This window comes from Phocoena phocoena, chromosome 6 (assembly GCF_963924675.1).
Source record: "Phocoena phocoena chromosome 6, mPhoPho1.1, whole genome shotgun sequence".
In the NCBI taxonomy this organism is placed as follows: Eukaryota; Metazoa; Chordata; class Mammalia; order Artiodactyla; family Phocoenidae; genus Phocoena; species Phocoena phocoena.
The window spans coordinates 40,514,781-40,529,391 of NC_089224.1; the positions used below are offsets into that span (position 1 = coordinate 40,514,781).

General features: G+C 40.4%; 1 protein-coding gene across 2 annotated transcripts in view; it reads right to left on the reverse strand.

Annotated features, from left to right (window-relative positions):
• Positions 1–14,611, reverse strand: part of TEK (TEK receptor tyrosine kinase) — a 105,036-nt gene that overhangs the window by 70,786 nt on the left and 19,639 nt on the right. The gene's annotated exons all lie outside the window — the stretch shown is intronic.

The following is a 14,611-nucleotide window of genomic DNA, read 5'->3' on the forward strand; positions in this document are numbered from 1 at the left end:
CCATAAAGGAAAACACTGACAGATTGCACTATAGAAAATGCCAAAATCTGTAAAATAAATAGCCAACTGCAGTAGATTGAAATGTAATGGTCACAATAATTTGCATTTCCTTCCATTGAGAAGTGAAATCTACTTCTTTACCCCTTGAATCTAGGCTTGGCCGTGAGACTATCCTTGACCAATGAAACATTAGCAAATGTGACAAAAACAGAGGTTTTAAAAGTGCTTTTCCCCTGGGCCTGCCCCCTCCTACTGCTCTATGGGACCCTGAGACCACCATGAGGAAAAGCCCAGACTAATCCACTGGAGGATGAGAGACCACACGATACAGACATGAGCCATTCCAGCTGAGGCCCAATAGACCAACTGCCAGATGTGTGCATTAACCATCCTAGACCATCCAGCCCCAGCCAAGCCATCAGCTGACTACAGAGATCGGTCAATCCACCCTAGATCAAAGAACTTTCCCGCTGACCCACAGAATCTAAGATATAATAAATGTTTGTTGTTTCGCCATTACGTTTTCAGATGACTTGTTACTCAACAAAAATTAACTGATACAATAATTACCATATGAATGATAATTGACTACAAATCCTAAAACACAAACTAAAAGGACATCTCGTTATTTGTCTATCAACTTAACTAACGATAGAGAGGGTCATAATATCTAGTGCTAGCAGATAAACAGGAAGGTCTACACTGTTGGTGTAATTGATAAAAAGGCCAAATGGGGGGGCTTCCCTGGTGGCGCAGTGGTTGAGAGTCCGCCTGCCGATGCAGGGGACACGGGTTTGTGCCCCGGTCCGGGAAGATCCCACATGCCGCGGAGCGGCTGGGCCCGTGAGCCATGGCGGCTGAGCCTGCGCGTCCGGAGCCTGTGCTCCGCAACGGGAGAGGCCACAACAGTGAGAGGCCTGCGTACGGCAAAAAACAAAAAGGCCAAATGGGAAAAATATTGTTATAGATAAAACTTAAAGAGTTTATATGTATAATACATAAGTAAATTCTATAAATTAATAAATCAGTAGTTATTCACAGAGGAAGATACACAAATAGGCAACTGTAGTAAATTGGAAAAAATGGTCACCATATTTCCAATATTCCTTGGAAATGCATTTCTGGGACATGCTTGCAAATCTACAGTTGTAAAATTACATAAAAGCTAACCCTAATTCATCACTTATTATATGTCAGGCACTTTTCCATGTGTGTAACATGTAATAACTTAATCCTCGTGGAAACTTATGGAATAGGCACTATGATTATCTTCATTTTACAGAAAAGGAGACTAAGACAAAAAGAGGTTAAATACCTGGTCATTGTCATACAAGTAATTAGTGGCAGAACTGAGATTCAAATTTAGGCACACTGATTTCAAAACCCACTCTTTTAATGATTACACTATACACATATTACACTGGTTCATATCAAAAATGTATCTTCTAACAATTGAGTGAAGAAAGTTTAGTCTTTTCAACAATAGTGTCAGAACAACTGGACATCATATGCCAAAAAAAAAAAAAAGAGCCCTAAACCAAAACCTCCCACCTTGTACAAAAATTAAATGAAAATGGATCGTGTAAAATGTAAAAATATAAAACTTTTGGAATATGGGAGAAAAATCTTCATGATGTTGGAGTTAGGCAGTGAGTTGTTAGCTATGACATCAAAAGTGTGATCTGTAAAGAAAAACATTGATAAATTGGATTTTATCAAGATTTCAAACTTTGATCTATGAGAGACACTGTTAAAATACAAACTACAGACTGGGAGAAAACATAGCTGACAAACAACTTACATCCAGAATATATCTTAAAACTCTCAAAACTTAACAGTAAGAAAACAAACGATTCAATTTTTTTAATGGGCAAAAGATTAGAGACACTTCACCAAAGAAGATATGTGGATGGCAAGTAAGTACACAGAAAGGTGGTCAGTATCATTATCCACTAGGAAAATGCTAATTAAAACCATGTGAGACACCACTGCACACCTATTAGAAAGGCTCAGAAAAACCCTGACAATACCAAGTGCTAGCTAGAATGTGTAGCAACTATAACTCAATCACTGCTGGTGGTATGTAAAATGGATGGTCCAGTCACTGTGGAAAATGGTTTAATCTTTTTTTATAAAGTTAACTATACATTTATCACATCACCCGGCAATCCCACTCTTATGTATTTGCCCTACAGAAATGAAAATTTATGTTCATACAGTGGATGTTTATACCAGCTCCATTTATTCATAATCACCCCTAACTGGAGAAACCCAAATGTTCTTCAACAGACAAATGCATAAACAGCCATTGTACATCCAGACAACGGAATACTACTCAGAAATAAAAAGGGGTAGACTATTAATACTTGCAACAATATGGCATTATGCTGAGTAAAGAACCAATATAAAAAGGCTACATACTGTATGAATGCCTTTATGTAACATTCTGGAAAAGGTAAGCCTATAAGGATGAAGAGCAGATGAGTGGTTGCCAGGGATTAGGAGTTGGAGAGATGTGACTAAAAAGGGCAGCACAGAAAAGATTTCAGGGGGTGATGGAATCGTTCTCTATTCTAACGTGGTGGCAGCTGCATTAAAACTCATAAAGCTGGGGCTTCCCTGGTGGCGCAGTGGTTGAGAGTCCGCCTGCCGATACTAGGGGACATGGGTTCGTACCCCGGCCCGGGATGATCCCACATGCCGCGGAGCGGCTGGGCCCGTGAGCCATGGCCGCTGAGCCTGCGCGTCCAGAGCCTGTTGCTCCGCAACGGGAGAGGCCACAACAGTGAGAGGCCCGCGTACCGCAAAAAAAAACAGAAAAACAACAACAAAAAAACTCATAAAGCTGTACACACAACATAACTTAACTGTATTTTAATTTCTTAAATTATAGTTAAAAGGTATCCTCCGTAATTACCAATACAAATATGCAGAGATATGGCAAGAATATTCACTGCAGCCTACAGCCTCAACTGGAAACAACACAAAGTTCATGAATGGGAGCACGGCTAAATAAATGACGGTTCATACATTTAATTGAATATTATGTTTGCATGGAATTATACCTTTGATATATTAAGTGAAGAAAAGATGCAGAACGGTATGTTTGATCTCATTTTTTGTCAAAATATTGAGAAAAGCCTAGAAGTCACACACCAGTAGTGGTACTTTTGGCTAATGAAATTGCCAGGCTCAGGGATCAGGGGTGGGGTGAGGAGGAAGGCAGATGTTCACTTATTGTTTTACATATTTAGTATTGCCTCTCTTTTGTAATATTAAAATGAAAATTTTTATTTATTATAAAAACACATGCAACTAATCAATCTAATGGCAGTTATTTGCTTAATTATTTACACATCTGTCTCCTTCCTTAGTGAGCTCCCTGAAGAAAAGACCTCTATTTTGTTCATCTCTAGCTCCTAGCACCAAGCACTGTGTTTGACAGACGGTGCATATTTTTAATATATTTAAGTTCAATTTGAAGAATTCAACAGTAATTGAAAGTAGAACATCTTTTTTTTTCTTTTTGGAATTTTAATTATAAGTCCAAGAATGCCCCTTTGACTAAATTTTGATATAAATTTTCTTGAAAAGATCTTTGTTTACTGACTCTTTTTTTAAATTAATTTTTATTGGAGTATAGTTGATTCACAATGTTGTATTAGTTTCAGGTGTACAGCAAAGTGAATCAGTTGTACATATAGATATATCCACTTTTTTTTGGATTCTTTTCCCATATTGGTCATTACAGAGTACTGAGTAGAGTTCCCTGGGCTATACAGTAGGTTCTTATTAATTATCTATTTCATATATAATGAAAGTAGTACATCTTAAACCCAGGTGACAATTCTGTGAATTATTATTAGCCTGGCACCATCAACAGGATAGTGGAGTAGTTAAGAGCTTTGGTCTTGACGTTCTGTCTCATTTTCCTCATCTGTAAAATGGGAGAATAACCTCTAAATCATTGACTTTTAAAAAAATTTATTTATTTTACTTATTTATTTTTGGCTGTGTTGGGTCTTCGTTGCTGCACGCGGGCTTTCTCTAGTTGTGGCGAGTGGGGGCTACTCTTTGTTGCGGTGCGCAGGCTTCTCACTGCGGTGGCTTCTCTTGTTGCAGAGCACGGGCTCTACACACGTGAGCTTCAGTAGTTGTGGCACGCGGGTTCAGTAGTTGTGTCTCGCAGGCTCTAGTGTACAGGCTCGTTAGTTGTGGCACACGGGCTTAGTTGCTCCACGGCATGTGGGATCTTCCCGGGCCAGGGATCAAACCCTTGTCCTCTGCATTGGCAGGCGGATTCTTAACCACTGCACCACCAGGGAAACCCTAAATCATTGACATTTGTGTAAAGGGCTCTTTGTATTAGCATGACATGAAGCCAGTTTGATCAAGTTAATCTGTATGAAAATATGGTCTGTGTGAGCCCCAGAGGAAGGTGGGTTTTTTTTTTGTTTTTTTTTTTAATTTTTAAGTCATCTTGGAGCTAAGGCACCCACAGAAGGAAGAACTTCTAATGGCTTTGTGTCCTGCTGTGTGACCACCCTCCCACACACTTCAAACCCACATGAGCAGGAAACAGGCTGATCATGAGCTAAGGAAGATTCCCTGTGTTTCCTTCTAAAAACCTTTGATTGCTGCCCCCTTTCTTACAGGACTGACCTTAACAGGAAACCAAATCTCTGCACATGCAAGTGATTCTGGCAAAGCAGTTTCACAACCAGCTTGGTGGTGTGGAGGGAGCCTTGGAGAGGGAGATGAGGGGGCTACTCAGAGATGGACACAAGCTGTCACTCCATGGCCCTCTGCCAGCTAACCCTCGGGAAGACCACTGACCTAGCCCAAAGGCCTCCCACTGTGTCCCTGGACCAGAGAAACTTCCTTACATTTTCTTCCTCGTCTTTAAAAGTGAGAACTAGGGACTTCCCTGGTGGCACAGTGGTTAAGAATCAGCCTCACAATGCAGGGGACATGGGTCCGAGCCCTGGTCCGGAAAGATGCTGCGGAGCAACTAAGCCCGTGCGCCACAACTACTGAGCCTGTGCTCTAGAGCCCGCGAGCCACAACTACTGAGCCCACGTGCCACAACTACTGAAGTCTGCATGCCTAGAGCCCGTGCTCTGCGACAAGAGAAGCCACCGCAACGAGAAGCCCGTACACCACAACGAAGAGTAGCCCCCGCTCGCCGCAACTAGGGAAAAGCCCGCGCACAGCAACAAAGACCCGACGCAGCCAAAAATCAATTAAATAAATAAATAAATACATTTATTTAAAAAATAAATAAAAGTGAGAACTATACTCCGATAAATTTTTTTTTTAAAAGTGACCCTCTGCACAGACTATAGCTCTTATACTTTGCTTCTTACTCTTAGAGCAGGACAGTAGCTCTGTATTCTGAAGCATCACCCCCACCACTGACTATCCAATGGGGTCATGATCTTAGCTCAGTAGTGAAAGAGGGCTCAGGGACCCTCTAGCCTCATTTCATTTAGTTTAGGAATTCCTTTATTACAACTCTGGAATCTATTGTCCTCTGGGCATTACCTGAATTATTTCTGCGATTGGAAGTCTCCTATTTGGGAAGCAGCTTGTGAGGCCATATTCCCTCCCCTCCATCAAAAAAAAAAAAAAAAATCTTGCATACTTCCAAAGTACAGATGCATTTGCCAGGTAGAATTCCAACTATAAAATTTATGTCAGTTTTTCCCCTATCAAACTGCAGGCCTGAATGTCTCAAGAGGTGCTAATCTATGTGTCTTTGTTAAGAGAGGCTTCTTGAGAAACCCTGAGTATCATAGTTAGTGTCATCTCCTTGGGCCACAGTGGCAATGACATCATTCCAAACATGTTGGGAGCTCTGCTCAAGGAATCGTCCTTGGAATCTGCACAAGCCATACTCCTTATCTGCATTGCATGAGCCCTCCTCCAATGCTTCTTTTATTTCCCCGTCAACTGGCGAACACTTGCTTAGCCTCCAAGGCTTAGCTCATGCTCTCACACACTCTGGGGAGCCTCCCAGATGCCACAGGGCAGAGGCTGTTGTCTTACAGACTGCACAGATATCTAGTAGGCATGGCAGTGTGACAGGCCACGATCCTACATACAGCAGCTGCCTGGGAGTTTATCACTAATGGCTTAGGAAAACAGCTCCTCCTTTATCTTCCCAAGTAGACAATCTAAGATCGACTGAGAATTTTCTGGCAGCAAGGAGACAGAGCCTGTCTGTGCAGTCATTTGAGGGAAAACAGTCCAAAAACATGAAAGCCAAGAGGGAATTTCATTACATGTTTGAGTCAGATACTCTTGGCATAGGCTGGGTCCATTTTCAAGTCAAAGTTAGTATAAAATGTAAACGTCATCCGGTAAGAGTCTCGCTTTCTAAGCCCAAGACATGCTCCGCTTCTTCTCTTCATTTTGACAAGGGGTGCCCTTCACCAGCTGCTCTCCAACCTCCTCCACCCAGCTCTGGGGCCGTGGAGGTTACCTGTGACCCGCTGGGTTCAGCTACAAGGGGGATCCAGATGGAGACAGGATGGTGGTAGGCGAGTGTGATCAGGGTATTTATTCTCCCAGGTCTCCACCACCCTACTGAGCCATCTACAGAAGCCACAACTTGGTGAGGGGTCTTCTCATGCCACTGCTCTATCAGGGTTTGAGAACCACTCCTTCCTCTTGTACCTTCAGGTCTATACGTGTTTCAAGAATCGCTCGTGTTTCAGTCGTTCCCTTTATGTAAATGAAATTTTGTGTTGAGGTCTGAGAATTAACCAGATAAAACCATGCTTCCTGTGTCTCGGCAGGGAGACAGGAGCCCAGCTTGGTACCTGCTCCCCCCACCCTTGACGGCTCCTCAGGCACCTCCCTAGACAGGCTATTTCTTTAAGAAGCACAGTTCGCAAATGACTGCTATCAAGTATTTGCTAGTTCTGCTTTTCAATAGCAGTGTGTCAGTTACACATAATTCCTAAAATTATTAGTCGTAATATAAGAGCTATAAATTATTAAGTACCTACCACCTTGTGGATACTTTAAATACATTGTTGTACCTCATTTTCACAATGACCATATGAATTAGTCATTTATATCTCATATCACAGATGAGGAAACTGACTTAGACAAAATAAGCAACAGTGATGACTAAATGAGATCTTAAATGTAAAACATCCGGAACAGTGTTAGAACTCATGTCTTCCTTTTCCTTGACAGACAACTTGACACAGTAGGTTCTTCATATGTGTGCACTGTTTGACTGGGTATACATTTGCCTTAGTACCTTGTTCATCCCAGTAGAAAAGTGTAAGCCTATGAATCTTAAATAGTAGTTTTCCTTTGGATCTAATTTCCCATTCATCCTCCTTGCCAAGACTCAGCAAGTGGCCATGGCCTTAGCCCAGAGATTATAGCTTGACCAGCACTATGGAAGACTCCATTTCCGTCTTCACAATGATCTCACCAACTCCCAAGACTTCAGTTATCACCTGTTCTGAGTCTCGGTCTCTAGTTCCAACCTCTTCCCAGCTATAAAACATGTTATAAACAGGCCTCCTGTTCACCTAGGTAGGCGTCTCAACTGCAATATGTCTAGAATGAACTTGGCATCTTCCCCTCTCTTCACCTTCTCTCTCTCCTGATCTCTTAAGTCTCCATCTTTCTAACCACAGATGCTTGAAAACTCTGAGTTATTTGTCAACAACTCTCTCTCCCTCACTGTTTACAGTGATTGGATAATCACCATATTCTGCCCACTCTAGCTCAGTACTATCTCTCACATTCAACTCCTTTTCACACCCTCATTCTCTCTCACTTGAACTCCTGCAAAATTTTGGTGCCACTGTCTCTTTAGCCCCAAACGCTCTACAGGCTTTCCTTTCCTAGCCGTTGATGACATTGTTCCTTCTGCCAAGGATGACCTTCCCTGCATATATTTATCTGTTCAATTCCAATCTCTTCCAAGATTCAATTCAAATCTCGATGGTAATAGGAATTTATGTTCTACTATTTTGCACAGTTCAAAAAATAAAGTTCAAATTGGCAGACTGTTGTAACTGAAAATTCAAACCCACTACACCTGTTTTTTGTAGTGAACAAAGTTAAAGAAAACGAAGGAATTTAAGATACCCAAATGTGAGGTGATATTTAATTAACTACATCGTGAAATGGAAATGTATATCTTAATAATGAAGTCTGGATCTCAGCTTTATAATGACATCTGACTAGCACCTTTGATGTAGCCTTTCTCAACTTTCTCCTAAAGACATGGGGAAAAAAAAAAGAGAGAGAATTTCAAATACCTAGAGTGTTAACCAAGATTGTCAATCTACCTATTGTCAGCACCTAGTAACCACAGAGACCAATAGGATTAGATAGAGAAAATGAATTTTCATTGTTAAAATATTTTTAGTGTCAGAAATTCCTCTTAAAATTAAAAATATATGCTGTAAAAAAGTAACTTGGATCTTAAATTCTGGATTAAGGTGGCAAAGAATTTGAAGGGAAAAGGAAGGAGGAGAGAAAGTTAACATGTGCTGAGTTCCTCACTGATACACTGATGTTCAAAGTATGGTTTCACTATTTACTGTTATAAACAGAGAAGTATAGGTTAAAGACTGTTTTTGAAAAACGTAAGGGTAAACCACTGATAAAATAGAAGACAGGAGGCATATGCCAAAAATGACTAGAGAAGATCAATGTAAACAAAACGTAGACCAAGTAAGCAAATGACAGGAAAAAATAAAAGACTAAAAGGAAACAGCAGGAAAGTATATAAAAAAATCAAAATACAAAACCAAATGTCAGACGTTAAGATTAAACATATTATCTGTGATTTAAAGATATTTAAAATCACCTATAGAATGACAAATACTCTCAGAAAAAATGAAACCTTCCAAGATGATGCTTAAAACAAAACCTTGAAAACAAAGATACGGGCAAAGAACTTATCAAGAAATGAAAAGAAAAAAAAAATGATGAAAGAGAAGAAAACAAAGGTAACAGTATTAGTTTCAGACAAGTGGATAGAAGGCATGGAATGGGATAAAACCTATTACATACACTGATAAAAAGTAAAGTCCATAATGAAAGCATAGTGGTTATGCATCATTGTGCTGTAAATCATATAGAATCAAAGACAGAAAAAAACGGGTAAAAGCAAAAAGAATGTGAGAAAAGCACAATAGTTCTGTGCTTTATACCTCTCTCAAATTTTGACTAATGGGGCTTCCCTGGTGGCGCAGTGGTTGAGAATCTGACATGGGTTTGAGCCCTGGTCTGGGAAGATCCCACATGCTGTGGAGCAACTAGGCCTGTGAGCCACAACTACTGAGCCTGAGCATCTGGAGCCTGTGCTCCGCAACAAGAGAGGCCGTGATAGTGAGAAGCCCGCACGCCGCGATGAAGTGTGGCCCCCGCTTACCACAACTAGAGAAAGCCCTCACACAGAAACGAAGACCCAATGCAGCCAAAAATAAATTAATTAATTAAAAAAATTTTTTTGACTACTGAAGTTGACTAAAAATCAAACTACAATTTAGTAATAATTAGACATGTGTGTAGTTATATATGTATCTTTCAGATATATATAACTCTATACATTAAAATATGGAATTTGCCTTTTTTTCCCCCAATCACCCCTGCAGTACTTATCAAAATTGAGTATATCCAATGGAGCAACACATTTAATGGGAGTGAGAGTTCTAAAGATCAGTGGCAAAGGTAAACGTTGTGTATACATGACACTACCCTTGACAATCCTTTAAATCGGTCATGAAGGATAATGTGGAAGTATATCTTCTATGCACAAATATAACAGCTAGGTTTTCCTCCAGCACTGGGACAGATCACTGTTGCTTTGGGTAAGAACCAGATAAAGCAGTTGGCTTGTATTCAGGAACCAGGAAGCACAAAAAGTATTTACCTCCAAACACGGGGGTCACAACTGGAGCGTGAGAAGCCACAGAACAGGGACCAAGCTGTCTATGAAGTGAAAGGGCAACTGAAATCACATGCACTATTTTATATTTGTAGATCTTTTAGACCAAACAGGTATAGTTGAACCTGCTTAACTTAAGCTTGGCATGGCTCAGAGGTGATATTCAAAATACTTAGCAACCTGGGCCCATGAACACTGATGTGGGTAGTGAAAAAGGTTCTGAAAGACCCTGATGGGCCAGATATTAACACTTTAGTTGCTGAATTGTGAAGCGGTCCAGAGGTCCTGAGGGAGTGACCTAGGCAGCCAAAGTAGCAGGTCAAGGGGAACTTAGGAGACCCAAGCAGCAGTTATTTACCAGATGGCACAGAATTATTTCACTCTTCTAACAGCTGGTACAGATGAACCAGTACTACACAGTGGAATATCAGCCCTGCTGTAACTCATGCTATCCTAGACACACACACACACACACACACACACATACACACACACACACACACACCTCAGTGAAGTCCAACAAAGGGAAACTGTCTTTGCAATAATCCCAAATCACAACAAAACAATCCCACACCACACACAATAAATCAAGTTTAACAACATATCACTGAACAACAACAACAAAAAAGAAAATCAACCCGCTAAAAATCATAAAGCAGTATTCTAAATAATCATTAATTCTCAAAAGAAAATAACTGAAAAGCACATGAGGGGGGCTTCCCTGGTGGCGCAGCGGTTGAGAGTCCGCCTGCCGATGTAGGGGACATGGGTTCGTGCCCCGGTCCGGGAAGATCTCACATGCCGCGGAGCGGCTAGGCCCCGTGAGCCATGGACACTGAGCCTGCGCGTCCGGAGCCTGTGCTCCGCAACGGGAGAGGCCACAGCAGTGAGAGGCCCGCGTACCGCAAAAAAAAAAAAAAAAAAACAACACATGACTTGTTAAGAACCCTACTTTCAAAACTGCTACAATGAGTCCAAAACTACTTTTGGAGACAAATTTATAGCTTTAAATACTTTTCTTGTTAATGAGTATTTAAAAAACCAAGAAATGTACTCAGGAAACATTTGTGAAAGAACTAACAAGACTTAAGAAAGTCAGGGAGAAAGAAAAACTAAAGCTAAATAAGAATATTAATAAACTTAAAAATAGAAAAAGGAGAATTCCGAGATCTGGTCCTTGGTGTGGGTAAAATTTACAACAGCAAGACTCTGAAATCTATTTAGAAACTAAAACTGAGAGTAAAACAAGAAGTAAAATAGCTCTTGTGGAAAAGATGCTTTAAATCATAAGAAAATCTCATGTATAATTCTCAGCTAATAAATTTGAAATATATATATATATAATGATTAGGAAATATAAATCTTTAAACTCAAAATTATGAAGCCTGAATTATCTCATCAAAAATTCACAGGGCCAGCTGGTTTTGCTGATGAGTTTATGTAATACAAAAAAAAAATTTTTTAATAGAAAGCTACCAGTTCTTTACAGCTAGTAAAATCCTATTATCTAACATAAAATAGCTGAAAAAAGAAAACTACTCCTTATCTCACTTGTGAAAAGGCAAAAAATCCCAAACAAAATATTAGCAAATCAGTTCTGCAGTTTATTAAATGAATCTTCTACAGATACTATGGGTTTATCCTCAGAAGGCAAGAATGGTTTAGTGTATCACAATTGCCTTAGGATATCACTTATTACTTAACAGCCCAACATGAAATGTATAGGACTTACATGAAAATATCTATGAAATTTTACCAAAGATAAAAAAGATTTAAAGACATGGAGAGATGTTCTGTATCCTTCAGTGGAAAAGCACAATCTTGGAAAGATGATAATTCTTCCTAAATTAATTTATAAATTTAACATAAACCCAATGAGTGACACAAAGGGAAAGAGAAGAAGAAAAGATAAAGACCAAGCAGTATGAGGGGCAGCTGAAGGACTTTAATAAAGAGGCTAGTGTGGTATTCGTGGTGGCGTTGTTTGGATTGCCACAGTGCAAACCTCGTCTTTTTCTCAACTCAGGAGTTACATGCGTTATACTCACAATGCCTTATCTGTCTGCATGTCTCTGTGTTTGTGATTATGTCTGTCTGTACCTGTGTATCTGTCTGCATGCAGAAAAAATTGTTGCCATTTTTATTTTTAATTGAAGTAAAAGGCTGAGCTACATGTCGAGGCTGACACCAAGTTCAACGGAGACCACACGTGTAGAAGTGAGCAAGGGAGTGCATGCATTTACTTAAATCAAAACTGAAGCCAGAGCTCAGTGTAGGAGGCAACCATGGGAATGAAAGTGCACTGGGAATTCCAGGGGAAACCTGGAGGAGGGCATTTGAATTCCCCAGGGAGAGATATAAAATTCAATCTTATCTAGAAAATGTTAACGGTGGCTATCTCTGGATGGTGGTATATTGTATACACAAAGTTAAAAGATAAACATTTCAAAAATTGAATTCTTTGAAAGGAAAGCAAGTGACTTGTGCTCTACACACTAAGCCTTGGATTTACAGTAGTGTCTTTCATCATGCCGAGGTGTCAGAACTGCCTTCTGTGCGTCCATGTGCCCTGCACAGGGTTATATTTGCCTCAGAGCAGACCACATTGCAGCGGAGCGCCGGGAAGCTTAGCATGGCTGAGCAGCAGAGATGCAGTGTGTGGTCAGAGGCTAGGGAGTCAACCACCTTGGGTGTGAACCCCAGATCTGCCATGTATTACTTGTATGATACAGGACCATATACAAAGTACGTAGCCTTCTGTGCCTCAGGTTGGTCATCTGTAAGATGGAGGTGATGATACTTACCTCTAAGCACTTCACTGAGGATTAATAAATGTATAGCTCTACACACTACGAAAAAATCTTTTGTAAATTTTATGAATGATGTGTGTGGCAAATAGTGGAACAGTCAATAAACAGTGACGATAATGATGATGATTTATGATTCTCTAAAGTTGTGGGACTAGTGATGAGGAAATGGGGTTTGCTCCTCTGCAAAGTAGTCACAACTGTATCCTCCTGAGGTGTGATCCTGCCTGCAGAGCTAATCACAGGGAAAAGCTAACATCTTTAGTATTATTTTCCTCTTATGTCCAAAGGAAATGAGGTCCCGAGAGTGAGCTAATGAATACTACCCAGCACAATAATGGTGCAGTAGCACAAGGATCCTTTTGAAAATTTATTTCACATCCTTTTTTCCATGTAGTAACACACCAGAGAAGCAACACAAACGTGGGCAAGAAACGAGCTCAGTTAGCCTGGTTGGTCTCTGGACGCTGGGAACTGCATTCCATCCAGGTCCTGGCATTCTGGGCTACACTGCTAACGCTTCCATCCCCTTAATTTGTTAGCTCTTCAAATGGACTTGACTTCTAGTAGAGGCCATAAAATTTGAATCTGTGAGTTTTTTTAATCATGAAATCTGACTCCATCTAAAAATGACACACATTTATCGTCTAAAGTCATCAGTGGGAAACAAGACTTATCATGTGTTCTACAAACTGAAGTCCAAAATCCCTGGATTCAGAATTTTAAAATGTGACTAATCTGCTAAAGTCCTAGGTTTCAAATAGAATTTTTGATTCTCCTAATTTTGGCTGCTAGAGGAGTCAAAAATTGGATTAAACTGACTTTAGCTCTTAGACTGTACAATGTACAGTACAATGTATTCAAAGGAAGCCAGAATGTTTGCTCTATTGTGTGTACTTGAAATTAAAACTTGACTGCTGAGGCTAGAGTGGCTAATTTCAAAATTTTAACATTTGAAAGGGAGGAACACTCCAATGATCAACTTAAAAAGAAATAACCACACATTCAATAATCTCCCCCAAGCGTCTTCAGGTTTTTCTTTTCTTTTTTTTTCTGGCCCTGCCACAGGGCTTGCGGGATCTCAGTACTCCGACCAGAGATCGAACCCGGACCCCCTGCAGTGGAAGCGCCCTAACCACTGGACCTCCAAGGAATTCCCAAACTTCAGGTTTACAGGCAGTAAATCTCACAGAGTAAATGAGACGATGCTAACTCTCTAATTCAAGTATACATAATATTAATATCCATGCAATAACAGTTCATCCACCCAAAACTCTGCTCTCTAGCAAACAAACTTCAACATAACACTGACAAAAATCAATGTTACAAAGTTCACGACTTAAGATGCATCCCTTTTACTCTTAGAAGAGTCTCAAACCTCCTTTCAACACCTTACCAGCCTTTACATAGGCATGATTGTCCTCTTTCCAGTCTACAACAAATAGAAGAAACAAACTAGCTTGCCACAGCTCACACTTCAGTTTCAAGACCTGTACTTTCAGCCACTACTGATCTAGCCAATAATTCCTCATTCAAGATACCGGTCTATCACTCCCAGCTCTGGGCTGTTTTGCCAGAGCAAATCCTACAACTTATGCCGGCGGTTCCCTAAAGTGCTTTCGTGTAAGACATACTTTTAACAAATGTCATATCATAGAGAAGATAATATGTGAACTAAATAGAGTAGAGTTACTCTGGGTGAAGTTGGGGCAAAGTAGAGGCGTAGGGCCCAGAGACGGACAGGCATAGTCTGCACCCTCACCAGCTATGGCAGCCGCATGGCGCTTCCTTGGAACACCCAGAGCTCTATAACACAAGTGTGAAAGCCACTGGCCTACAGTCTAGTGGGAGATTTGTAGAAAATCAGACGTACTCA